Below are 26,203 nucleotides of genomic sequence, written 5' to 3' on the forward strand. Positions count from 1 at the left end.
ACAACATCCTCTACTTTAGTCAAGTAAAATGAAAGATACGCGTTTATTACCTCTTCATGCTTCCTAATTACATATTTGGTCATTAATTACACCCACTGTCCTCCCCCATCCCTTGGAAAATCGTGCTATGCCTGCATGTTTACATGAAAAAAAAACACTGGGTTCCATTTTATTGATCCACTAATGTATTCTGGCCGTAGTTTTTTGTTGCCTCTTATTCCCTTTCTTAATTCCCGTCCCCCCACCACCACACAGCCACCCAACCCCTTCCACCTGTACGTTCTGCACTCAGTCTGAAATATAAACCACGGATTTGTTATAAACCCCTTCTGCATGCATTTAGCTCCTCATCTTTAGTCATTCATGGCGTCCCAGCATTTAGTGCTCTTCCTTACACTGTCATGGAAATGTGTCTACTCTATACTCGACAATATCTTCTCTGAAAACCTCTCATTGCGCGTTTAATGTTTTCGCTACCATTTTTTGATTCAAATCCAGGCGGGTATGATCCCATTTCCACTCCTTGAAGTCAGCGCTTCTCCAGTTGAGAGTTTGCAGCTTTATTGCACCTTGTCATTTTCTACAATGATTCTAATCCCCATGATACTTTGATCACTGTTCCTCAAATGCTATCCCACTGAAACATGCTCTACTTCCTGCTCCCCATTCCCCAGAACAGAACCAGCTCTGTTTCATCCCTCGATTATCTAGAATCACATGGAACAAGAAGCTTCTTATGTACACGTGTCACAAATCCCTCCCACTCTGTGTCCCATACGCTGAATTTCTCGGGCTATATTAGGGTAACATGTCCTCCGTTATCACCAAACTAAAGTTTTTGCGTCAGTCTTCAAATTTTCTCCTCTATCCAAACTGCCAGAGATCTATCACTTGTTTTGAAATTTTCAATTGATCTCCAGCGTCAATCCCACTAAATCAAAAACTGTGTGGAAATTTCTTCTGGCAAATAAGGGACGCTTCATAAGCTTAAAAATTGCCAATCAAGCATCAGTTCTGGTGGCTCAGTGAATATACCAGGAACAATTGCACTTCATTCCTTCCTATGCAAGAATGCATTTCAACACTGAAAAAGCTGTCCCCAATTCAGTTGAAGAAATATGAATGCAAGTCGAAACTACTAAATGGAGGGATGGGTTTTTAACTTGAACATTTCTGAAAAAATGGCTCTTCGATTTAGGGGGAGCTGGTGGCACACTGATAATATAACTGGGCTAGTAACCCAGAGACCCAGCTTAATGTTTTGGTTCAATGTAATAGTCTAAATCCCACCACGGCAACTGATGCAATTTAAGTTCAATTTACAAATCTAGAATCTGGGCCGGGTGGTTAACAGTGAGGTTGAGTGTCATGGGCGAGAGGAAAATATACACGGGATAGTGAAATGGGCAGATAAGTGGCAGATGTAACTTAACCTGAAAAGTGTGAGGTGATACACTTTGGAAGGAGTAATTTGCAAGGAAGTATTCAGTGAATGGCATTACATTAGGGAGTTCTGAGGATCAATGGGACCTTGGCATGTGTGTCCATAGATCTCTGAAGGTGGAGGGGCATGTTAGTGGGGTGGTGAAAAAGGCATATGAGACACTTGCCTTTATCAATCGAGGCATAGATTTCAAAAGTAGGGAGGTCATGTTGGAGTTGTATAGAACCTTGGTGAGGTCACAGCTGGAGTACTGTGTAAAGTTCTGGTCGCCACATCATAGGAACGATGTGATTGCACTGGAAGGGGTGCAGAGGAGATTCACCAGGATGTTACCTGGGGTGAAATATTTAAGATATGAAGAGAGGTTGGATAGACTTGGGTTGTTTTCGTTGGGGCAGAGAAGGCTGAGGGGCGACCTGATCGAGGTGTACAAGATTATGAGGGGCATGGACAGGGTGGATAGGGAGCAGCTGTTCCCCTTAGTTGAAGGGTCAGTCATGAGGGGACATAAGTTCAAAGTGAGGGGCAGGAGGTTTAGGGGGGAAGTGAGGAAAACCTTTTTTGCCCAGAGGGTAGTGACGGTCTGGAAAGCGCTGCCTGGGAGGGCGGTGGAGGCGGGTTGCCTCACATTCCTTAAAAAGTCCCTAGATGAGCACTTGGCACATCATAACATTCAAGGCTATGGGCCAAGTGCTGGTAAATGGGATTAGGTAGGTAGGTCAGGTGTTTCTCACGTGCAGACTCGATGGGCCGAAGGGCCTTTTCTGCACTCTGTGATTTTGTGATTATGAATATAAAGCTCGTCTCAGTAATGGAGGCCATGAAAACTATCGTCGATTGTCGTAAAAAAAAAAACCCATCTTGTTCACTTAGGTCCTTGAAGGAAATCTGACCACCCCTCCCCGCCCTTATGCGGTCTGGCCCCTGTCACTCCAGACCCCACAGCAATGTGGTTGACTCTTAACCGCCCTCTGCAGTGGCCTAGCAATAAAGAAATGTTTAAATAAACAAGTATACGCCAAATGTACAAGGAATGCAACATGGGCAGAATTGGGCTGAATTGGTGCCAGGGGCTAGGAAAAATGGTTGCTGATGAATTGAAAATTTGGAGACAAGGAGATGCATGTCCAACTATAATTTTTGAACAATTCACAAAGACTGGGTGGAAATAATGATGCAGCGCTTTAAAACAATAAAAAAAAAGGAAATCATGAAATCACTAGATGGAAGCAGAGAAATTAATTCACAGGAAGAGTACTATCACCATCTTTGGGAACGCTGGAAAAATTAGATCCATGGTTTTCTTGTGAATATCACTGTCAGAGGAAGCAATGACTTAAATTAACCCTAAAAATCACCATTTCCCATTGCAGGGAGCCACACTAAAATATTCATCTTCTTCAGTGTACTCTTGAATAAAGGGGCTAAGACCATTTTAAATGAACAAGTTAACTTAACGGACTCTATCTTGTGGGAACAGCATTGTTAAAACTGAGGAATGTGAATTGCGTTGGGAGAGTGTTCCATAGCTGAACAATTTCCATGAAAGATTATGAAGGAACTATTCCACTTGTCTCGCCGTGCCATGTCCTGGATCAATAGGAAATGCTTCATTTCAATGAGTGACTTCTCGCTTTGGGATGCAACGCTGCACCTCAGCAATGGTTGCAGTCCAATCTGCCTCATACCATTCCCCTTAAAAATATAGTATTCATCTTTCAGCACTGGGGCGTTCTGTGGCAGACAATATCTCAAGCTGAGTGGCAGCGGGCGCTCTGCTGAACTGATATGTTATCCCATAAGATGCTGTCTCCTAGGGATAGGCCAGAGCGGTTTGAAAGTATTCAGTGGGCTGGTCCTGTTCCAGATTTACTCTGGGCCACTGTTTAGAAAGTTTACCTTAGACTTTACCCTATATTTAACGGTCAGCGACTAAGCAAGGCATCTCGCTGCTGACCTCGAAGAAAGATTGCAGCAAAGCACAAAGCAATCTCGCTGGCGGGAATTTCCCCTTTCCAGCCAGCACTTAAAATCTGGCGCCAAGTCAAGGTGATGGGCTGTGGTGCAAGCCGCACTGTGGTCACCAAACAGGTGGCTTTGAAGTGTCCAAGCACAGTAAACCAGGAAGGCATGGACATTTAAACTCCTTCACTTGCAGTTTGAATTTTCAGATCACCACCCCCTACAAAAAAAACATCTGACAGCATTGAGATATATGCAGAAAAATAAAGATAAAGAGACTTGTCAAAAACGAGGGGGGTTGGGGGGTGAAATGGTTTTAAATCTATGTGGAATTTTTAATTATTGTGGAGAAATTTGACACTCCACTAAGGAGTGTTGAGCAATAATTATTAAGTTAAGATGCCATAAAACCACACAATCTTATCCTTTACCCCATTTCGATGGGATTTGCTACATTTCCCTAGTAAGCAGCATTTAAGAGTCAGCCATATTTCTGTGGATCTGGAGTCACATGTAGGCAAAGAGATTTCCTTCTCAGTGAACCAGATGCGTTTACTGCAATTCATCAGGCGTTTAATTCCAGATTTTTTGTTGAATTCATATTCCACCATCCATAGCAGGAATGAAACCCGGGTGCACTGGGTTGTACCCAGGATCCATGGATAACAGAGGCCAGCTACAATACCACTACACCACCGCCTCATGCAACTTTTGCCCAGCTTTTAATCGCCAGATCCACACGATTACAGTGACAGTTCTTGTCCACTCTTGATTGCATACGAGATTGCTGTTTGAGGAATTGTCGAGAGCACACTCTGTTTATTCAGTGACAGCACTTTCTAAATTTTCAAATTCCCCTGTGAATGTCCCCAACTCGCAACGTTCCCGCCAATGTCATTCGTGTCGACTCTGCCAGTTGCGCCATCACTGACACTGCAAAACCCGAGCCAAATTTCATAGCATTCGTTCGCTTGATGCACAGATGTTCGGATTTCCCTCATGTGACCAGCACTAAAAAATAACCTGGCCAAGCAAGACAACTGGGCAGGAACAGCAGAGCCTCACACAACACATCTGCCTGGGGAATTCTCCTCTCTTTAAAGTGCTCACTGTATATACAGCTCATGAGGTCAGTACTCAAGACAGACAGGCTGCTTCTTGAAGCAGAATAAAGAAATGGACAGAAACGAGTATAATCAGTATGTCAAAGGCTTCACTGTGTCACTCAAAGCAATAACGAACGATGGGGCTGCTTATTTTTTTTTCCACTTTGAAAGAAACCCCATTGCTTGCTCTCAAGCCACTGCAGTTTCTAAGTTTCCTACCACTCGCCACAATCTTCCACACAGAGCGCTTTGATTCACTGTTATACGGGTGACTGTATTACATGTAAACAGACTGCCTGCTGAATCGCAGTGAAATAAGTCTATGCCATTGGTGCAAAATGGGTTCCAAATGCAATGGGTCTTGGACAAATCTCTAGCCGGCTTTTCATTATGCCCCTGGTCGACTTTTCACTGAAATTCGCAGAAAGACTGCTCAAGCTTGTTCAGGAGACCCAAATACATGCATTGCCATTTTTGTCATTTTCGAAGCTGAAAAATCTAGGCAATATTTTGCAAAGCAATGTATGGTAAAAACTGATGCCATGTATAATAGGCTGCCGAGTCGTTATCGTAAATCCAATGCCACAGTAGTAAACCAGTTTCACCCCCAATCGGTAATTTACTGTGGCCTGTCTAGAGTTAATCACAAATGCCTCTTTTTGAATAGGCAACATATTTGCAGATTATGTGCCATCAATTAATTTAATATTTATTGCTTGAACATAATGGTGTGCTGTGATAGGGAGGAACGGGGGGAGCGGAATTGGGAGGAAACATTTTATATAATGATGCCTTATTTGCAGGAATTTTTCCTCAACCCAGTCTTGTGCTAATTCCATGAGTTTCAAGTACTGTATATGAATAATATACTGGAACGGCTCAGTGAGGAATCACTTCACTCATGCGGTTCAAACTGATTAAGCTTCCACAATCTGTTCAAATAAGCATCCCAAGTTATCTACGCCGGATACGTTAGATGTTCAAATACAGCTTTGTCCGAAGGTAAATTATATATGAAGCACAGATTCATTTTATCCTCGAACAAAGCCAGTAAGTCATTTTTGACAGCTGAGCAAATCGACTCCAGAAAAGGGGTTTAGGGCATCGCGTTGTGCAATTCAGAAAATTTTAACGAGGACAGTGATTCTTCATAATCTTCTGTGCGCACAACTTTCAGGATAAAGGAGCAAGAGAGGTCACTTACCAGGCTTCACAGTCAGCACGGTGCCACCTCCGAAGTGTTGTGGTGTGATCAGCCACACAGTCACGGAGATCAGTACAAAAAGGCCCCGTATTCATTAAAGAGTGAGCCTCAGGTCGAGACACATACTGCAATCCAGGTTCATAGCACAAACCGCTTGTTGGAGTTTTTATTTTTCAAGGTGCTATCTCTCCAAACTACTGCGATCTGCTCATTGTGATAAGCAATAGATCAACGTAGCCTCTTTTTTTTCCCTATTAGGAAGGGTGCTGGTGGTTTGTGTACTACAGGGGCCGTCTTTCCTATTGCTGTGGACGTTGTATAAGGTCAGCAGTAATACGTGCCACTGTCTTCAATTCTCAGATCCTCGATTCGCAGAGAAAATGAATTTGCCTCCTTGTTGACTGATTCAATGTAGCGTCCGCCAACCGAGATGTCCTCCCGGCTTGTTGAGCCAGGATGTTCCCGGGACCAGTGGGTGGTGTACAGTTCATGGAGAGAATCAGTGAAGAAGCAGTTGATGGCCAGTGATTCACCTGCCCCTTTCACTGCCGTCATTGGTGTTTGCTCCACTCTTATACTGAAAATATCTGAACGGACAAAAATATATTTAATACAACACGTATCTGAACCAATACAACAGTTTAAAGGCAAGTAAATTTCAATAATGTAGGCACGACCACATAGTTTTATGAAGCCAGCATTAAATCTCGATATTAAACAGAGCTTACTTGGTAACAAGGATAAAAGGATTGAAAGCCAAGAAATGTCCATTCTTTCTTCACCAACGGGCAGCACTTCAGGCAGAACGAACTCCAAATCTCAACACCGCCTGTTCTATGTAACCGTCTGTGTCGGAGCACCGGCCTTATAAATCTCGAGGGACTGCGCTCATTTGCATAGGGCAGGTTGAGAGACCAACCGCAGTGAGTACACCCCACAGGATGTGATGTATTGTATATTTAGGACCTATGTCCAGAGTTCCATGTGGGAATCATCATCAAGTGAAAATGAACAGTTTGGCAGAGAAACAGGGAACACGCTTCATGGTAACTTTGTCGGCCCTCTATGCATCCGGGCTGATTGGGTTTGGATACTTTCCAAGATCATTAATCTGCAATATTTTAACGTTACATCTAGGCGTCTACGCCAGTATGACCCAGTGAAATCAGCAATAAAAGCACTCACTTCAATAATTATCACAATCGGAGCCGTCACCCAAGCGTAACCAGAAAACCCCAAGCTTGGCACGAGAGACCTGCAGCTTGGTTTGCGCTGTCGCCGCTCTATCTTTAATCAGACAGTTTGAAGTGCAGATCAGAAAGTACACTAAGATTAAGGAGCGCAGAAATGGGGAGAGGGGTGCCAAAGTGATTAAAAGATATCAGAAGAGAGAAAACAGAGAGCTCCCTATGCTCAGCGGGTGTATAAGTGGGAGGATGCGACCCACAGGATTCGCTTCTGGTGGAGGAGGGGTGGGTGGAGGAGCGGTGGGTGGTGGAAATCTCCGTTCACCGCAGATATCAATGATTCAGATCTAAGCATAAAGAGCATGTGTTCGAAATCTGAATATGACAAATTGATAGGAGATATAGTGAAATTTTTTGTAAGGCCAAAGCGACTTTGATAAAATGGAGCAATCAGTTGTCAGTAGCAGGGGTCAAGTCAATATCAGTATGTGTGAAGCGATGCGCCTTTGCAAAGCGAAGGGAAATGGTTATCCTCAAAATGGAAGCAGGTCTGTTGCTGTGGAAAAGCAGAATGATTGAAGAATGAAGGTTTGCAGGACATCAAATGTTTATAGGACTGTAAAAAAAAAATGCGAATGAAACGCCAGGTGTTATCAGAGCTGGTACAAAATATGAATGTCAAGGGAAAAAGGTGGTCCTGTTTAAAACCTTCACAAGTACCGTGAGCAGTGTAGGGCTCCATCCCAGAGTGCGGGTCATGTGGCTTCAAAGCCTGCACAACGCTGTTTTACCAGGATGCCGCCTGACATGACGGAATGTAAATATGAGTGAGATATTTGAAAATTGAGCCTCTTTATGTTAGAGCAAGTTATGGGCCCACATCACAGACAGGTTTAATATAATGAAGAGTTGGGGAAGGATGGACCGAATGAGACAGCTTCCAGCAGACGAGGGGCCCAGGTAACAGGAGCCATATATACGATCAAATGAAAGAAATTTCGAACAAGAGCACAGAGGAAACACCTTGGCATCGAGAGATGTGGGTCTGTGGAAACGGTTCCTAGACTTAACGTGGCCTATCATAAGAACCAGCTCTCACGAAAATTCACGACCTGAAACGTTAACTCTGTTTCACTCTCCACAGATGCTGCCAGACCTGCTGAGGTTTCAGGTAGTTTCTGGTTTTCATGAATATATTTATCTCAGATTTCCGGCATCCGCAGTATTTTGCTCCTGTGCATATGAAGGAAAACGATATTCCTGTTGAACTGCACTACATATCTTCCTCCAATCAGAAAAAAAATCAACCATTCATCTTTGACCTGTTTCCACCCACTCAGCCCATGTTTCAGCCATGCTGCCACTCGCCCTGATCATCCGTGGGCTTTAGCCTGCTGATATATCACAGAATCACAGTGCAGAAGAGGCCCTTCGGCCCATCGAGTCTGCCCCAACACGTGAGAAACACCTGACCCACCTACCTAATCCCATTTATCAGCACTTGGCCCATAGCCTTGAATGTTACGACGTGCCAAATGCTCATCCAGGTACTTTTTAAATGATGTGAGGCAACCCGCTTCCACCACCCTCCCAGGCAGTGCATTCCAGACCGTCACCACCCTCTGGGTAAAAAGGTATTTCTTCACATCCCCCATAAACCACCTGCCCCTCACCTTGAACCTATGCCCCCTTGTCACTGACCCTTCAACTAAGGAGAACAGCTGCTCGCTATCCACCCTGTCCATGCCCCTCATAATCTTGTACACCTCGATCAAGTCATCCCTCAGTCTTTACTGCTCCAACGAAAACAACTCAAGTCTATCCAACCTCTCTTCATAACTTAAATGTTTCATCCCAGGCAACAATATCTGCTATGTGTTTCCTGAAACGTATTTTGGAAGTCAATGTGCACCACACCTACAGCATTGCTCCCATCAGCCCTCTCCGTGGCCTCATCAATAAACTGAAAATCCTGACTTGGACTATTATTCGGCAGGTCAGTGCATGATATCACATCCTCTTTCATCGATCAACCTCAACCTATCATTTCCATGGGCTCTCCATATGGGCTATCAGTTTCCAGAGCAACACGTTTGCAGTGTGTTGCCACAGACCCAACTACACTCAGTGCGACGAAGCTGCCCATTCTGATGGTATCACGAGGGTATGGGATGTCACAGGTAAGCCGTTGCGGGATTTCAAAAGGGAAAACTAGCCTGATGGCTATTTTCCATGCAGAGGTAAATCAAGCTTAGGCTATTAATTTTACAAAACTGCTAAAGTAGCAGTTGCGGATTCCTCCGCTCCGATGTCGGATGCTATTGTCACTACCTGGGCAGAGGAGTATCAGGCAGAGTGTGAAACTCATCTATAAAGGACCAGGACAGGTTTTTCAGTGTTTGTGGGAACCAGACGTAGGACCGAAAAAACATATCACACAGAACCTGCCATTCAGAACCATTAATTTTGTTCATTTGTCACTACATCTGGAAGTGGTCAGGCCCAGTCTTGGATACAGATTTCATCCGGGTACTCATGGCTTATCAGTAAAGGCCAAATCCTGGGGGCAGTACATGCAAAGTTCACAGAGGCAATTCCTGCTGTTGGAGGACTAGGTCATGAGCCAGGATCCGGGAATTCTAGATTCTTTGATTTTATAAAAACAGCATAGTGTATGCGTGGGATTGGAAAGGTTGAACCCGGGCTCAAGTTAAAGAATGGCTGAAGGTAAACGAGACACAGCCACAAAGCGGTGAGAGGCATACTTAGGAAAGATGTACACAGAACATCAAGACATAAAGGATGACCGATTTCAGGATCACCGTTCCGTTGAGAAGCGGATGCAAGATTGCTAAAAGGTGCAAGTGACTGTTGGGTTTTCTAAGGACGGATGAACTAAAAGGGCAGAATTCTCCCCGTTTGGCTTACGTTTGAATCCTATCCCACTGATAGCAACCTCGCCAATTTTACCCCTACTAACATTAACACTGACAGGCCACGCAGGTTCATGTACAGTTACATGAATACCTTCAGTTTCCCCTTCACATTGATGCCAGCTTCGATTTTTCCACATTTACCACTGTAAATCCAGCCATCCCTCGCCTGAGCGCGAATGTTAGCCACCACGTCTGCCAAAAGCAATATTCCTACAAAATTTTTCCAACTCCTCCGGAACCATGATGTTACATCATTATTGAAATGTCGAGAATTTTACAATATGCAAATATATATTGTTTACACTGCAGTGGCTGCAACAGTGCTCCATGACTATGAAGCACTTTGAGAAATCATGAAGCGTCCAAAGGCGCCAGAAAAATGCAAGTTCTTTTATTTATATCTAATTACTTTATTTCTCCACAGACATATGTTCACATGTGATGTTATATTTTTATAATATAACACAATTAAACAAATCAACCCACACTGGTGCACTTTCAAACCGAATGATATATATCAACTAAATGCTAACTGGAGTTCAGCCAATCAGCGCTAACCACGTTCACCTCAACACTCAGGCGGGGTTCGCCCCGATGTCACTTTTAGCCTCAGGTTTCTGTCTCATAAGGGAACTAAAAGAAGGAACTGACACGATTGTTGTGTGCCATCGCCATTTTCTCCCCGCTTCCATATGATCAATAGTAACAACAATCTGCTCCTCATATCAGTCACCATTCAGAACAGTGCTCTCAATTCATGGGAACTGTTAGTTTCCTGCAAAACGGGGCTTGGCTATCAGAATGCCAACTAGTGATCTATAACTGTGCTTTAGCCCCATAGGAGCACAGCAGCTTGCATTGAGACGGATAAGAAAATATGTTTCTTCTTTATTTTAATTATTGGCGGAATGTGTTTGGCTCACACATGAGGCCTGATTGGCTGGAGCAAATATCCTAGAGCTGTGAGCGCCAATGGAACCTGAATCCAGCTGGAATTAGCACATTCTGGCAATGATACGGACATTCCGTTTACATGTAGCTGGTGAGGCGTGCATTTGTTATTCATTCCTCCTTATCTCTCCGAAGGTGGTGGTGAGTCGCCTTCTTGAACCGCTACAGTCGATCTGGTATAGGCACTTTCATGTTTTTGAAAGGGAGGGACTTGCAACCTCCAAGTCTATTACTCCAAGTCACGATGGCTTGTGGCTTAAAAGCAAACTTTCAGGTCATGGATTTCCCATGCATCTACTGCATTTCTAGCTGGTAAAAATGGTGGCCTTTGCAGGTGCTGTGGAAAAACACTTGGAGGGATGCTGAAGTTCATCCTATAGCTGGTGTGCACTATTGTCAATGTGCAAAGGGTGTTGGAGCAGGTGAATGTCCAACGAGGTGGATGCATGACTGATCACGTGGTCTTCTTCTTCCTCAATGGTGTCGAGCTTCTTGAATGCTGATAAAGCCGCTCTCATGGAGACAGAAGGAGAATATTTCATCACGTTCCTGCCTCGTGTCTTGCCCATGGAAGATAGTGTTTAGGGAGTCAGGAGGTGAATTACTCACAACAGAAACCCAAGCCCCTGACCTGCTCTGGTCCCCGAAATATTTACATGGTTAATGTAATCACGAGTCTGGTCAATGGCAACACGCGACAGGATGTTAATGGTTGTGGACTTCAGCGATAGCAATGCAACTGAGCATCAGAGGAGATGGTTAGATTCTCTCTTGTTGGAGATAGTCATTCACCACTTATCTACCCAAGCCAAAATAAGGACATGGACTCCTTTACCGTCAGAGAAAGCTGGAAATATACAGAACACTGTGTGTCCATCAGTGGATATTTTCATTTCTGAACTTATGATGGAGGGGATGTCATTGAAGGAACGACTGAAGTTTGTTGAACCTATAAATCAACGCTGAAGAACTTCTGTGGAGAAGGCCTGCGGAACTCATTGGACTCCAAATACCACCTCCAAATTGCTTTGTGCTCAGTCTCAAACAAGTGGAAAGATGTTCCCCTGAATCTCACTCACTTCAATGTTGTTAGTGCTCCTCGATGCTGGGCTCGTTCAAATGCTGCCCTGAGGTCCAGGGCAGACATTCACCCCACTCTTGAGTTCAGCTCTTTTGCCCGTTTTTATACCTAGTTTCTAATGAGGTGAGGAGTTCAGTGGCCTTGAAGGGAGCCAAAAATAAGCAATGGGATGCCGTTTATTGCTGTTTAAGTGCCGCTTTGTAGCAGTGTTGATGATACATTCCGTCACTTTGCTTATGACCGAGAGTTGACTAATGGGGTTGTAACTTTCTGCATTGGATTTGCATTGCTGTTTATGGAGAGGATTAATCTGGTCATTTTTCCACAATGTCAGGTGCAGTTGTAGCTGTCTTGTAGCACCTTGGCTGGGTTGACTGCTTGTCCTGGACCACAGGTCTTCAGTAACAATGCCTGAATATAGTCAGGATCCATATCATTTTCAGAATTCGGTGCCTTCAGCCGTTTCTTGATATCACAAAACTGCTCTATATTCTGCCCCTCTCATTCTGTTTTATGTAAGTCATGTTTTATGCTGTATGGGAATTATCCATTCCACGTGATGACGTAGAGGGTGAGATCAGGACCCGGATCATGATGTTTGAGTTCCTCTCTCAACGTCTCAGCCTGGATTTACTCTTGAGGCGAATGGTGATTGAGGTCAAATCATTCGGGAGAGGAATTAGATCAACTGTTTTTAAACATCCAAGCTCTGCTATTTATGACTGGAAAATAGTTGAGAATAACGTAAAACATATTTTGGTGCCAGACCGAATGCACCGCTAATCTGAAGAGGTTTAAGGTGGATCAATCAAGAATTATGAATGTAAAAATGATCAATGCACTGGAAACAAATTGCATATTACAGCTACGAACCAGTAATTCAAATGTTTATTAACATGACTAATTGCATTATTCGGCTGCTGGTCTCAATCTACTGAAATGTACAGATGGTTGGTATGGCACTAATGCTTTGTTATGGGGCAGTAACTTGCATTCTGTGAGCTGAGCGCTCTGCAGCAAACTACTCAGGCCTCCGACTTAAAACTTTCAACTTTAAATGCGTGTTTTCACTGACTGAAATACAAATATTCAAACCACTTATTAATAACATTTGCTCTCCGTCTTTCAACATATCCAACTTAAACTATATTAATTAATCTATATTGATGAATGTGGCAAGGCAGTAATTAGGGCTAAGATGTGAATTCTGATTTCGGAAGGCATAAAGTCTCAAGCCATTTTGTATGTTCTGGGCGAACCCATCCGTGTAAATTTGTTAAAATGTCCCTGATTAAAATTGATATCTCTGGTCTTCTGAAGCATGTAAGCTTGAGCCGGCTGGACGGAGATGAGCAAAAAACAGGAAAGATCGAAAATATGCAATGTATTGATATCACGGTTGACATCTCCAAGACACTGCATGTGCTAAAGAAGAGATCATTCTAAAAAAAAAAGTACTGTCATACAAAGGCTGCTGTGTGATGCTTAGGAAGGTTGTGAGTGAATGTTGTGATACAAATCGTCAACGATAAGGAATTGATCTTTTAGGGCTGCAAGGCCATGAAACCCGGAGGTTCACGAACACAAATCTTTGAAGTGACAGGAGAGGTTAAAAAGCTGTGAATGAAACAGACGGGATCATTGGTCTGGTTAATGGAGGCACCGAGTAAAATACTCAATGGGCATATGCTAATTCTTCAAAAATCACTGATTAGATCTAAGACAGGTTGTTGTGTTCATTTCATGGCACCTGACTTGTTAAAGGATGTCAAGGTCTTAGAGATGATGAGCAGGTTTATCCAATGGTCCAAGGTACGAGAGATCCCAGGATTGTCAAAGCAGCAGAGAAATTATTATTTTTCATCTAAAAGAGAATAAATTAACGTGGATATGTAATTCAGGTACTCAACACGATTAGGGCTTCAGGTAAATTGGATAGAGATTAAGAATTTACTCTGTAAACAGTACCAGCAGTCACAAGGGGCAGATCTGAGATCATTTCTAAGGAAAAGAGGCAGTGAGAAGATGACGTGCTTTGTTCTGATGCAGGGACTTGTCAGGATTTGCCAGGAATTGTCTGAAAGGTTGGTGGAAACAGATTAACTAGTGACATTTAAAAAATGTATGTGTATTTAAAAATAAAACAAATACAGAGCAATGGGGAAAAATAATTATCACAAGATGGACTAGATAGATGGACTTGGAGAGACGCCAAAGAAACACTATCGGCGGATTGGCATCCTGCTGTGTTGTAGGACTCTATGTATGTGAAAAAAAACAGGGAACATATGAACGGGATTAGTTCAGATTCAAATGGATTACGCCCTTGCTCTTATTTAATTGGTGTAAAGGATAGATTAGTGCAGCAGTCATTGTTTTTACAATAGAATGGAGGCTGTCAACATTGAAAGCAATGCTTCACAGTTTGTTGTAAACCCGAGAAAAGGAAGTCTTTCATTTATAAAACGTATTTTATGAAATCGCAAACGTCAATTCCAGCTCATGTTTTTTTTTCAAAGTGCTGTCACGTAGGAAGACACGGCAGCCAATTTGAAAACAACAAGAAAAAAGCAAAATATTGTGGAAGCTGAAAATCTGAAATAGAAACAGGAAATGGAAAAGGTCAGCAGGCCTGACGGCATCAGTGGAGAGAGAAACAGAGTTTACATCCTCGTCACTGTGACTCTTCTTCAGAGCTCTTTTATAAATGCTCCTTTTCCTGATTTATTTCCCAATGGAGAGGTGACAGTGGTACAATGGTAATGGCACTCAACTGTTAATCCAGGGACCTTGGTTATAATCCTCTGGGAACCTGGTTTCGAATCCAGACAATGGAAATCTAGAACTGAGAGTCTTATAATGACTGTTAGACGTTCGCTGTCAAAGTGGATCTGATCCATGGATAAGGAAATCTGCTGCCTGCATGTGACTTCAGATCCACAGCAATGCCGTTAACTGTCGTCTGAAATTACCTGCCAATAATCGCCAAGAGGCTGGCTTACATGTGTCATTTAGACATGGGAAACATATTCTGCTATGCTCAGCGATGCCTGGAACCCAGGAAAGAATAAAATCAACTCTGCAGCCTTTCATCTGATATCATTAACAAAAGGTTTTTAAAATGCATATTCGTTCAAAAGGGTTTATAAAATACACATTTATTGCGTTTCCAAATTTTAACTCAGTAGGGGATATAATACAGGAGTTTCAGCGTCAGGCCGTTAAAGTGATGTTCATCTCTGTTGTGTACCACCTTAAAATAAAGTTAGCCATGTAAATGTGCAACTTGCAAACAAACTGCTCTCAAAAATCATTACTGACGGAAAACACAAAACTTGCGCATGAATGAAGGGCTCTGTTCTGCTTTAACAGACCAGTCTCCAGTAGAATAAAGGCAGACAGACGGACAATGCTGCTGAATGAGTGCATGCATTTCTTGTTTGAACTCCAGTGGTAACAAGAAGTGAGCGGCTCTCACTTTTCAGGATCAAGCAAAATTCAGATGGCTTGTCAAAAATCTGCACCGATACTTTGAGTATAGAACGTTATTAATGACCTAGTTTTTTTAATGAAATTGATTTCAAACTGTTTGGAAGGATCTAGGGCTACATAATACAATGGCTGCTTTACACGAGGTAGCTGGGCATCTCCTGCATATGTGGCAAGGCAGCTGGGATCCTTTACATCCTCTGCAACATGGGAACTGCAGGACGTTTCACGTGTCCAGTCAAGCATTTGTGCACACAGTCTGTCCGGCTTCCATAGCTGCAGTTCAGGGTTTCTGAAGTTGAAGAACGGCTGCAGTCATTGTAGGGCACAGGCAGGAGGCTGAAGGAAATGTGGATCGTGCATTCCAAACGCAAGCACAGCCGCAGAGAGTTCAGATGAATAGTAAGTAGATGGGTGGTGAAGTGGCAGGGACTGCAGGGATCCTCCGGCAAAATGGTATTCACAAACTAGTTTCAATACCGAGAAGTGGAGGAAGAGATAGGATATCGAGAAACTGCAGTCCACCGCACTGTGGGTCAATAGGCTGCATGGATGAATGGGGTGAGGGGGACAGCAGAGTGTAGAAATACCGTAGTCATGGGGATTTCAATACTCAGCAAGGTTTTCAGCAATCGTTAACATGAGTCCCATATAAATTATAGAAACATTGAATGATGAAGCAACGAAAGCGCCCTTACAGCCCATCGAGACTTGCTGGCTCTATTAAAGGTTATTTCAATTAATCTAATTCCACCACGCTTTCCCCACACCTCCGCATTTTTTTTTAAAAACCCTTATCGTTTATTTATACAACTCACGTTTGAGAGTTATATTTACTTCTGCTTCCACTATCCGTTTACTCTGTGCATTCCAGAGCACAGCAAGTCACTGAGCCAAAGAATCTTTCTTCAAACCATCTCTCGCTCCTTTGGGTGTCAAATTAACTTCAACTGTGTCGTCTGGTTAGTAACCCACCAGCCATTGGAAACAATCTCTCATTATTCACACGAATATAATCCTCCTTCATTAATTCTCCCTTCGGGTTTCTCTAAGTAGAAAAATTTCACTTGTTCACATCTATCCACATGCTTGAGGCCTCTTATCCTTGATAACACCCCAAAATATCTCCTCAGCACCCTTTCGAAGGTCCCGGCATCCTTCATAAACTGTTGTGCCAGGGTTTGGACAGAATACTCCATTGGACCTAAGCAGTGACTCTAAGATTGTTTCCTGAGCTGTTAAAATTTACATACGCGAACCCTCATGTCCCTCTGTTACTGCAGCCATTTCAAAACCATCAAATCTGTTTCTTTTACCTCATCCTATTCATCCCACAAAAATGCCTGACTTAACAATTCTCCTTTAAAATTTAACATTCACCTGTCTAGATAAGATACTAAGCAATAGGTGCTGGGGAAAACCCTGGAATAGTTCGCTCAAGCCTGGAGAACAACAGTTCGCCACCACTCTCTGCTTTTAGGGTTTTATCCAATCTTCTATGCAAGCTGCCACTGTACCTTTAACTACTTAACGTTAATTGTTCTTTAAAAATTACGATGCTGTCCTGCATCAAGTGCGTTTTGATTGTTTATACATACAATAGCAGTTTTACTTATATCAATGTTATCCATGAGTTATTCAAAGTACTAAATCCAGTTAGTCAAACACAATTTACCTTAAGCAAACCACGAATAATTCTCCAGTATTAACCTATACATTTTCCAAGCGTTATTAATTTTGTCGCTGATCATGGTCTCTGGATGTTTTTCAAGAAAGGTTTTTAGCTGACTGGCATTTAAATGATGGAGGCATCACTCCCTCCACATTCTTGAACAAGCGTGTAACAATTACAAACCTCTTGTCCTGTCATATCACTCGCACATCAAATGAGGATTGAAAGATTGTGGCCAGAGTCTCCAGAAGCTCCATCTTTACTTTCCACCCTATCCCACAGAATTCACCCAATCTAGGAAGAGTGACTTCTTTAACTTGAGCGCTGCCAACTATTTAAGGCTTCCGTACCTAATTTTCTAGTTCCATTTTTTTCTGCCACAACTTTCCTTCCCATAAAATTCGCAGTGTCACCTTCTTTAATGAAGGCAGTTGGAAAATACTATTACAAATATGAGTTTTATAAGATTATTATGTTTCGGGACTGTGTCTTTAAATTTAAGGTAAAAATGATTGGGTTCATGTGACCTGTTCTGAAGTTTGCATAACAGTAAGTCTGGTCGCTTAGATCATTATTATCTGGAAAAGGTGCAAGGTATATAGGTTTGGAGGTCGTCTATGTTACCAATGGAAATTATTAACGTCCGAAATCCGAAAAGGTGTTCAGGATGTGAGTTTGTAAATATTTGTGCTGTAAACTATCCATTTAGTTCCGACTTGAAATAGAGTTGGCCTCTCAAGCACTGTGAATTAGCATTTCTGCCTAGACACGAGGCATATGCGATTCCTGTTTCCATGGAGAATAACTCCCAAGCTTCCATTGAAAAGATAAGTTTGCAAGCTTTTCTAAACTCTCACAATCAGCTTTTTGAATCAGTCTGAATTGGAGGCAGAGGGAGTAGATGGATGCCAAAAATGTCGCTAACTTTCGCTGTGCAGAAATGCAGGTGGAAAATCGCGCTCTGATTGAAATCCTAAAATCCGCGGGGAGCAGCCGAACACCCACTGCCCACCCCCACGCAAGCCGCCTCTAAGCTCGCCACCCTGACCCCCAAAACGTATCTGTTCGTACAATCCATGGACATGGCTGTGGGGATTGTTTGCAGTCACAACCTGTCCGCTGCAACTTCTGGCGCTGCAGGGACTAGAGATCTGTCAGTCAGGTTGGACGGCAACTCTGAGGCGGGACTTGATCCCCAGTGAGGGGCGGAAGTCCAACCTGCAGCCAATTAACGTTAATTGGAGTGTGAATTGGCTGCGGGGCAGGCAGGGTGGGCGGGGATCTGTACCCTGCGCACTCTGCGGATGGCGGGACAGGAAGCCAGACTATCCATGAAGCCTGTCCCAAGAATTACTCCGTGGCCAGGATATTTAGTAGGTCGAGTTTTCCCTTCCCTCCACGGGAAAAGTCGGAGGAGAACAAATCCCCCCAACCTACCGGCTGCCCCTAATAAGGCCTGAGCGGGAAGGTAGCCCCCACAGCAGTCATACATTTAGAGCGGGCGCCTGATGTTAAAATGGGGTGGGTGGGTGTGAGGCTGATGATGAAGAGCCACCAACTCTCCCATAATTGCCGCTGAGGCCTGTACACGGTTCATTTCCGGGCATCCCCAGAGCTGCTGATCTCCTCCCGCGAACCTATAAATTGAGTTTGTTTCGGAAACGGCTCTTAATTGGGCAATCATTGGCTTTTTAAGGGCTTCGAATGCCAAGGGACTTCGGCCAGACCTGGACCTCGTCCACTCAAGCATAAAATGGTGGATAGGTCGTGGCGGGCTGGAATGTGGTGGGAAGGCAAGTCGAGAAATCTTATGGCCAGAAAGTCGCGGGGGAAACGTAACATACTGTTCCCCACAATTTCTCTCTGCATCGTTACTTTTCCAGTTTATAGCCTCTGGAATCTTCGATCTAGGTGGAGTTGGTGTATCTGGTGACAGGTTTGGTGCCTTTGGACACGGCCTGTTTGAGCAGTTTCCCTGGCAGCATGAGGCGAGCTGGATGGTGTGGCCCTTGTTGTAACGAATGAGGTCTTCTCGGAGGTGATGCGCTCGAAAATGTCGACAACAAACGAACGAAACACTCATGGCCTTGAAGGAGACCCTGGTGGAAGTGTGGGTCAGGGTCAGCACCCTGTTCATGTAAGCAGAATCGCTCTGCGTGTGAGATTTCCTCCGCTACTTGGGCGGCTCCTTGGTGATGTTAGTCAGCGAAAGCTTTGACACCTTGCAGGGAGCACTGCGCTTAGCCACAACCGCGACCTCAGGAATTCCACTCAACCTGGAAAGTCATAAATCAGTTCATATTACGGTGACTGACAGCACCATTGCCTCTATTATCGGAATGAGATCAATTTGCTAGAACGTGAAACATAGTAATTCCAAAGGTCTGGGTTCAGTCCCAGTAGCTCCTGGCTCCTGCTTCTTCTGCTTGCCACATTACGATACCATGGCATTGTAACTTTTGGAGGGGCATTAATTTTTAATAATTTATTCATGGAATGTGAGCATCGGTGGCTAGGCCAGCATTTATTTCTCATCCCTAAGTGCCCTTGAGAAAGTGTTGGTGGGATGCCTTCTTCAGCATCTGCAGTCCATGTGGTTTGGGTACAACTACAGTGCTGTTCGAGAGGGAGTTCCACGATTTTGGCAAAGTGACAGTGAAGGAACGGCTATATATTTCTAAGTGAAGACTGTGAGTCCCTTGGAGGGAAAATTGCAGATGGTAATGTTCCCATGTGTCTGCTGCACTTGTCCCTCCAGATGTTAGCGGTCTAGGGTTTGGAAGGTGCTGTCCAAGGTGCCTTGGTGAATTCATGCAGCGCATCCTGTAGATGGCACACACTGCCGATACTGTGGGTCAGTGGAAAAGGAAGTGAATGTTTGTTGATTGGCTGACAATTAAGCCGGCTGCTTTGTGCATGATGGTGTCAAGCTTATCGAGCGTTGTTGGAGCTGCACTCATCCAGGGAAGTGCAGAGTACTCCATCACACTATTGATTTGTGCACTGTAGATGGTGGACAGGCTTTGGGGAGTCAGGGGGTGAGTTACTCACCACAGAACTCCTAGCCTCTGACCTGCTCTTGTAGCCACAGCGTTTATACGCCTAGTCCAGTTCGGTTTCTGGTCAATGGTAACCCCCAGGATGTTGACAGAGGAGGGGAATTCAGCAATGGTAATGCGACTGAATGTCAAGGGACTGTCGTTAGATTCTCTCTTGTTGGAGTTGGTCATTGCCTGGTACAGGTGTGGCTCGCGAATGTTAGTTCACACTTGTCAGCCCAAGCCTAGATATTGTCCAGGTCTTGCTGCATTTGGACCGGTACTGCTTCAATGTCTGAATATGCTAATCATCATGCAATCATCAGCGAACACCGCCGCTTCTGAACTTATGATGGAAGGAAGGTCATACATGAAGCAGGTGAAGATGGTTGGGCCTTGGACACTAACCGGACGAACTCCTGCAGTGATATTCTGGAACTGAGATGACTGACCACCAACAATCTTCTTTGGTGCGAGGTATGACTCCAACCATTGGAGTGTCATCCCCCGATTCCCTTTGACTCCAGTTGTTCTCGGGCTCCGTGATGTCACACTCGGCCAAATACTGCCTTGATTATGAGGGCCGTCACTCTCACTGCCACTCTGGAGTTCAGCTCTTTTGCCCATGTTTGAACCAAGTCTTTAATGATGTGAGGTCCCACGTGGCCCCGGCGGAACCGACACTGGACGTCAGTGAGCAGGTTATTGCTAAGCGAGTGCTGCTTAATAGGACTGTTCATGAACCTTTTCATTACTTTACTGATGATCGAGAGCAGACTGATGGGACGGTAATAGTTGCGGTGGATCTCTCCTGCTATCAGTGTACAAGGTACCCCTGGGCAATTTTCCACATTGCCAGGTTGATGCCAGCCATGTCGCTGTAATGGAACTGCTTGGCTAGTTGTGCAGCACGTTCTGGAGCACAGGTGTTCAGTACAATTGCTGGAATATTGCTGGCTCCCAGATATTTTGCAGTGTCATTTGCCTTCAGCAGTTTCTTGATATCCGTGAAGTGCATCGAATTTCCTGAAGACTGGCTGTGTGGTGCTGGAGGCCTCTGGTGGAGGCCGAGATGGATCATCTATCAGCACTTCTTTCTGAAAATGATTACAAATGCTTCAGCCTTATATTTGCACTGGAGTGCAAGGCTCCAACATTATTAAGGATGGGGTTATTTGTGGAGATTCCTCCAGTGAGTTGTTTAATTGTTTATCACCATTCATGACTGGAAGTGTCAGGACTGCAGAGCTTGGAGCTGCTCCATTGGTTGTGGAATCACTTAGCTCTGTATATCATTTGCTGCTTATGCTGTTTTTCTCGCAAGTAGTACTGTACCAAAGCTTCACCAGACTGGGCCTTCATTTTTAGGTATGACTTGTGCTGTTCCTGGCATGCCCTCCTGGACCCTTAATTTAACCATGATTGATCCACTTGCTTGGTGGTAATCGTAGAGTGGGGAACATGCTTGTTCATCAGGTTAGAGGTTTTGATGGGGAATATTTCTGCTGCTTTTGATGGTCCACAGGACCTTATGCCTATCCAGTCTTGAGTTGCCAGATCTGTTCGAAATCAATCCCATTTTGCACAGTGGTAGTGCCACACAACACGGTGGGTGATATCCTTTATGATAAGGCGGGACTTTGTATCTACAATTAATGTGCGGTGTTTACTCCTACTGACACTGGGCAGTTGTATCTTGTGACCGGCGTGTTGGTGAGGATGGGGTCAAGTAAATTTTTCCGTCTTGTTGGATTCCTGACCACCTGCCACAGACCCAGTGCAGCCGCTTTCCCTTCAGGGCTCGAACCACTCGCTCTGTCGTGGTACTGGAGAGCCACTCTTGGTGATGGGCTTTGAATTTCTCCAACCAGAAAAAATTCTGCGCCGTTGCCACCCTCAGTGCTTCCTCCAAGTGGTGTTCAACATGGAGGAATACTGACACAATACTTGAGGGAGAGCCGTAGGTGGTAACCAGATGGAGATTCCCTTGCCCATGATCGACCTGTTGCCATGCGACTTCATGGGATCCAGAGTCATTGTTGAGGAGGTCCAGGGCAATTCCCTCCAGATTGTATATCACTGCTCTGCCATTTCTACTGAGCCTGCACTGCCGATGGGACAGGACAGACACACGGATGGTGATGGTGGTTTCTGGAACATTTTCTGTTTTCAGCAGTATGAATATGTCTGGCTGTTGCTTGACTAGCCTGTGAGATTAGCAATTTGCAGGCCACAAGTGCGCTACTTGAAGAGATGCACAAGGAGCGTCAGAGAGAGAGAGAGAGAGTTCTGACTGAATAAAATCGGCAGATACGACCAGAAGCCATTAAACAATGTTCCATAAAATATATTGTAACTTTTGGAACTTCCTGAAAATTTGCACCTTTATCTCCTTCCCACAATTTGGCTGCCTATAGCACGCACTCAGTAGTATAGCAGCTCCACTATTGTTCCATAATAGCAGCCAAATTGATTCTGTCCATGAACACTGAGATTTTTGGAATCACCGATGATAGAAGAATAAAGATAAACCTGAGCGATCAGCAGCTGTTGAGTTGAGACTGGTTCAGTCTGGGGCAGCGGCCGGTGATGTGGGACAGTGTGGTTAAATCTGGGGCAGGGAGTCAGGTGGGACACTGTTGCCCAGTCCGGAACAGGGTCTGGTTAGAAGGAGCAGTGTAATCCAGCCTGGGGCAGGGGCTTGTTTGTTGGAGCAGTAAATTCCAGTCTGGGACAACAACCGGGTTTTTGAAGAGGTAAAGGCAGTATGGGACAGGGGCTGGTTAGTTGGAGCAGGTAAGACCAGTCTGGACTAGCCACCGTGGTCATATGGCTAGTCCAGTTCACTTTCTGGTCATCCACAGGATGTTGATGGTTTTTTGGAGAGGTAAAGTGCATTATAGGACAAGGGCTCGTTTGTTGGAGAAGTAAAGTCCTATCTGGGACAAGAACTGTTTTTTTGGAGAGGTAAAGACACTATGGGAGGAGGGGGCTGGTTAGTTGGAACAGTAAAGCCCAGATTGGGACAGGGGCTGGTTTGTTGGAACAGTAATGTCCAGCCTGGGACAGGAGCTGGTATGTTGGAGTGGTAAAGTGTGCTATGGGACAGGGGCTGGTTACTTGGAGCACTATAGCCCAGTCTGGGAGAGGGGCTGATTAGTTGGAGCAGTAATGTCCAGTCTGCGACAAGGGCTGGTTTGTTGGACTGGTAAAGGGCACTATGGGGCAGGGGATGGTTAGTTGTGGAGCTAATGTGCACTATGGGACAGGGGCTGCTTTGTTGGAGAGGTAAAGCCCAGTCTGGGACAGGGGCTGGGTTGATGGAGAGGTATAGTCCAGTCTGGGACAGGGGCTGTCTTGTTGGAGAGGTAAAGCCCAGACTGGGACAGGGGCTGGGTTGTTGGAGAGGTAAGGCCCAGTCTGGGACAGGGGCTGGGTTGTTGGAGACGGGCAGTCCAATGGGCACAGTGGCGGGTTTGTCGGAGCAGCGAAGTCCAGTTTTGCATAGGGACCGATGAGCCGGAAAAGTTTGATGCGGCCTAGTACAATGTCCAAATGTCTGTTAAGTGTATCTCAATTGACCTAAGATTGGGACCAGGAAGGTTTAGTCTGCAGCTGTCTGAGTCGGCGATCGACTAGGAGAGGAGGGATTTTCTAAAATTAATGTACGGAGTGAAGTTGATGTCCAAGTATTTCTGCATCCAGCCAGAGTCAGCATCTTCAGACATGAAAGACATGAGAGAGCCATGTTTTCATTTTCTGTATTCATTCATGGGATGCGGGCATCGCTGACTAGGGCAGCATTTATTTCCTATCCCCTTCAGAAAGTGAAGGTGAGCCGCCCTCTTGAATAGCTGCAGCCCATGTAGTGTAATTACAGCTAAATTCCTGAGAGTAAGGGAATGCTAGGATTTTGACCCAGCGACAGTGAAGGAACGGCCAATATACTTGCAAGTAATTATGATAAGTGGCTTCGAGGGAAATGATATTCCCAGGTGCCTACTGCCCTTGTCCTTCTAGATGACAAAGGCTCGTGGGGTTGGAAAATGCCGTCTAAGGATGCTTGGTGAATTCCTGCCGTGCATCTTGGAGATGATACACACTGCTGCCGCTGTGCGTCGGTGGTGGAGGGAGTGAATGTTTGGAGATTGGGTGCAAATCAAGCGGGCCGCTTTGTCTGAGATTGTGTCGAACTTCCCGTGTGTGGTCCGAGATGCACTCATCCAGGCAAGTGGAGAATATTCCATCACACTCCTGACTTGTTCCTTGCAGATGGTGGACAGGTTTTGGGTTTCAGGAACTGAGTTACTCACAGCAGAATTCCTCACCGCTGAACTGCTCTTATTGCCACCGTGCTCATATGGCTAGTCCAGTTCACTTTCTGGTCATCCACAGGATATTGATATTGGGGTTTCCGTAATGCTAATACCATTGAATTTCAAAGGACGGAGTTTAGATTTTCTCTCCTTGGAGATGATCAGAGCCTGAGACTTGTGTGGCGCGAATGCTACTTGCCACTTGCCAGCCCAGGCCTGGATAATGTCCATGCACTGATATATATGGACATTTGCTGCTTCAGCAGTTGAGGAGTCGCGAATGATGCTAATCATTGTACAATCATCAGTGAACATCCCCACTTCTGACCCCATGATGGAAGGAAGGTCATTGATCAAGCAGCTGAAGATGGTTGGGCCGAGGACACTAATCCGAAGAACTCCTGCAAAGATGTTCTGGAACTGAGATGACTGACCTCCAACTACCACAACCATCTTCCTTTGTTCTTTGAATGACTGCAATCAGCAGAGTTTTCCCTTGGATCCCCATAGACTCCATCTACGGCAGGCAGTTTTGTGACTATGAGGGCAAGTATCTTTTTCTTACTTGGATTCCTGGCCCCCTGTCGCATTCACAGTCTGGTAGGTATGTCCTTGAGGGCTCGGCCATCTCATTCTGTGGTTGTGCTGGCGAGCCACTCTTGGTGATGGGCATTGAAACCCACCAAGCCCACACCCTGCCCTCTGCCACCAAACCCTCCCCCCTCCTACCCCCCAAAACACACCCCTCCCCTTCCCCCATCCTCAACCACCAACCATTCATAACGGTATCAGTAGGAGGGACCATTAAATATATTGAAACTTTTTAAACTGCCTGTATTTTTTGCACCTTTTTCTCATTCCCTTATTTGGTTGCTTATAGCATGCACTCAGTGGTATAGTAGCTCCATTGTCGTTCCTTAATAACAACCAAATAGATTCTGTCTTTGAACACTGAGAATTTTGGAATACTCGATGGTAGAAAAATAAAGGCATATCTGAGTGTTCAGCAGCGGATGAGTTGAGAATGTTTCAGCCTGGGCCAGGGGCTGCTGAGGTAGGACTGTGTAGTTCAATGTTGGTCATGGAGTCAGGTTTAGCAGGGAAGCCCTGTCTGGGACAGGGGCTGGTTCATTTTTTTTATTCATTCACTGAATGTTGGCTTAGCTGGCCGGTCCAGCATTTATTGCCCATACCTAGTTGCCCATGAGAAGATGGTGGTGAGATGCCTTATTTAACTGCTGGGGTCCATGTGGTGTAGGTAAACTCATAGTGCTGTTAGAGATGGAGTTCCAGCATTTTGACCCAGCAACAGTGAGCGGGTGTCCGATATATTCCCAAGTCAGGATTGTGAGTGACTTGGCAGGGGAGCGGGGGTGGGGGGTGGGGGGGAACGTACAGGCAGTGGTGTCCCCATCTATCTGCTGCCCTTGACCTTCTTGATGGCAATGGTCATGGGCTTGGAAGGTGCTGTTAAAGGAGCTTTGGTGAATTCGTGCATTGCATCTTATAGATGGTAAACTCTGCTGCTACTGTGCGTCGGTGGTGGAGGGAGTGAATGTTTGTGCATGTGGTGCAAATAAAGAAAGCTGCTTTGTCATGTTTGGTGTCGAGCTTCTTGAGTGTTGTGGGAGCTGCAATCATCCAGACAAGTGGGGAGAATTCCATCACCCTCCTGACTTGTGCCTTGTAGATGGTGGACAGGCTTTGGTGAGTCAGGTCATGATTAACTCATCGTACGATTCCTTGCCTTGAACAAAAGCATCTTCCTATGTGCTAGTTTGACTCCAACCAGCGGACAGTTTTCCCCCTGATTCCCA

This window comes from Cetorhinus maximus, chromosome 23 (genome assembly GCF_964194155.1).
Source record: "Cetorhinus maximus chromosome 23, sCetMax3.hap1.1, whole genome shotgun sequence".
Classification (NCBI taxonomy): domain Eukaryota; kingdom Metazoa; phylum Chordata; class Chondrichthyes; order Lamniformes; family Cetorhinidae; genus Cetorhinus; species Cetorhinus maximus.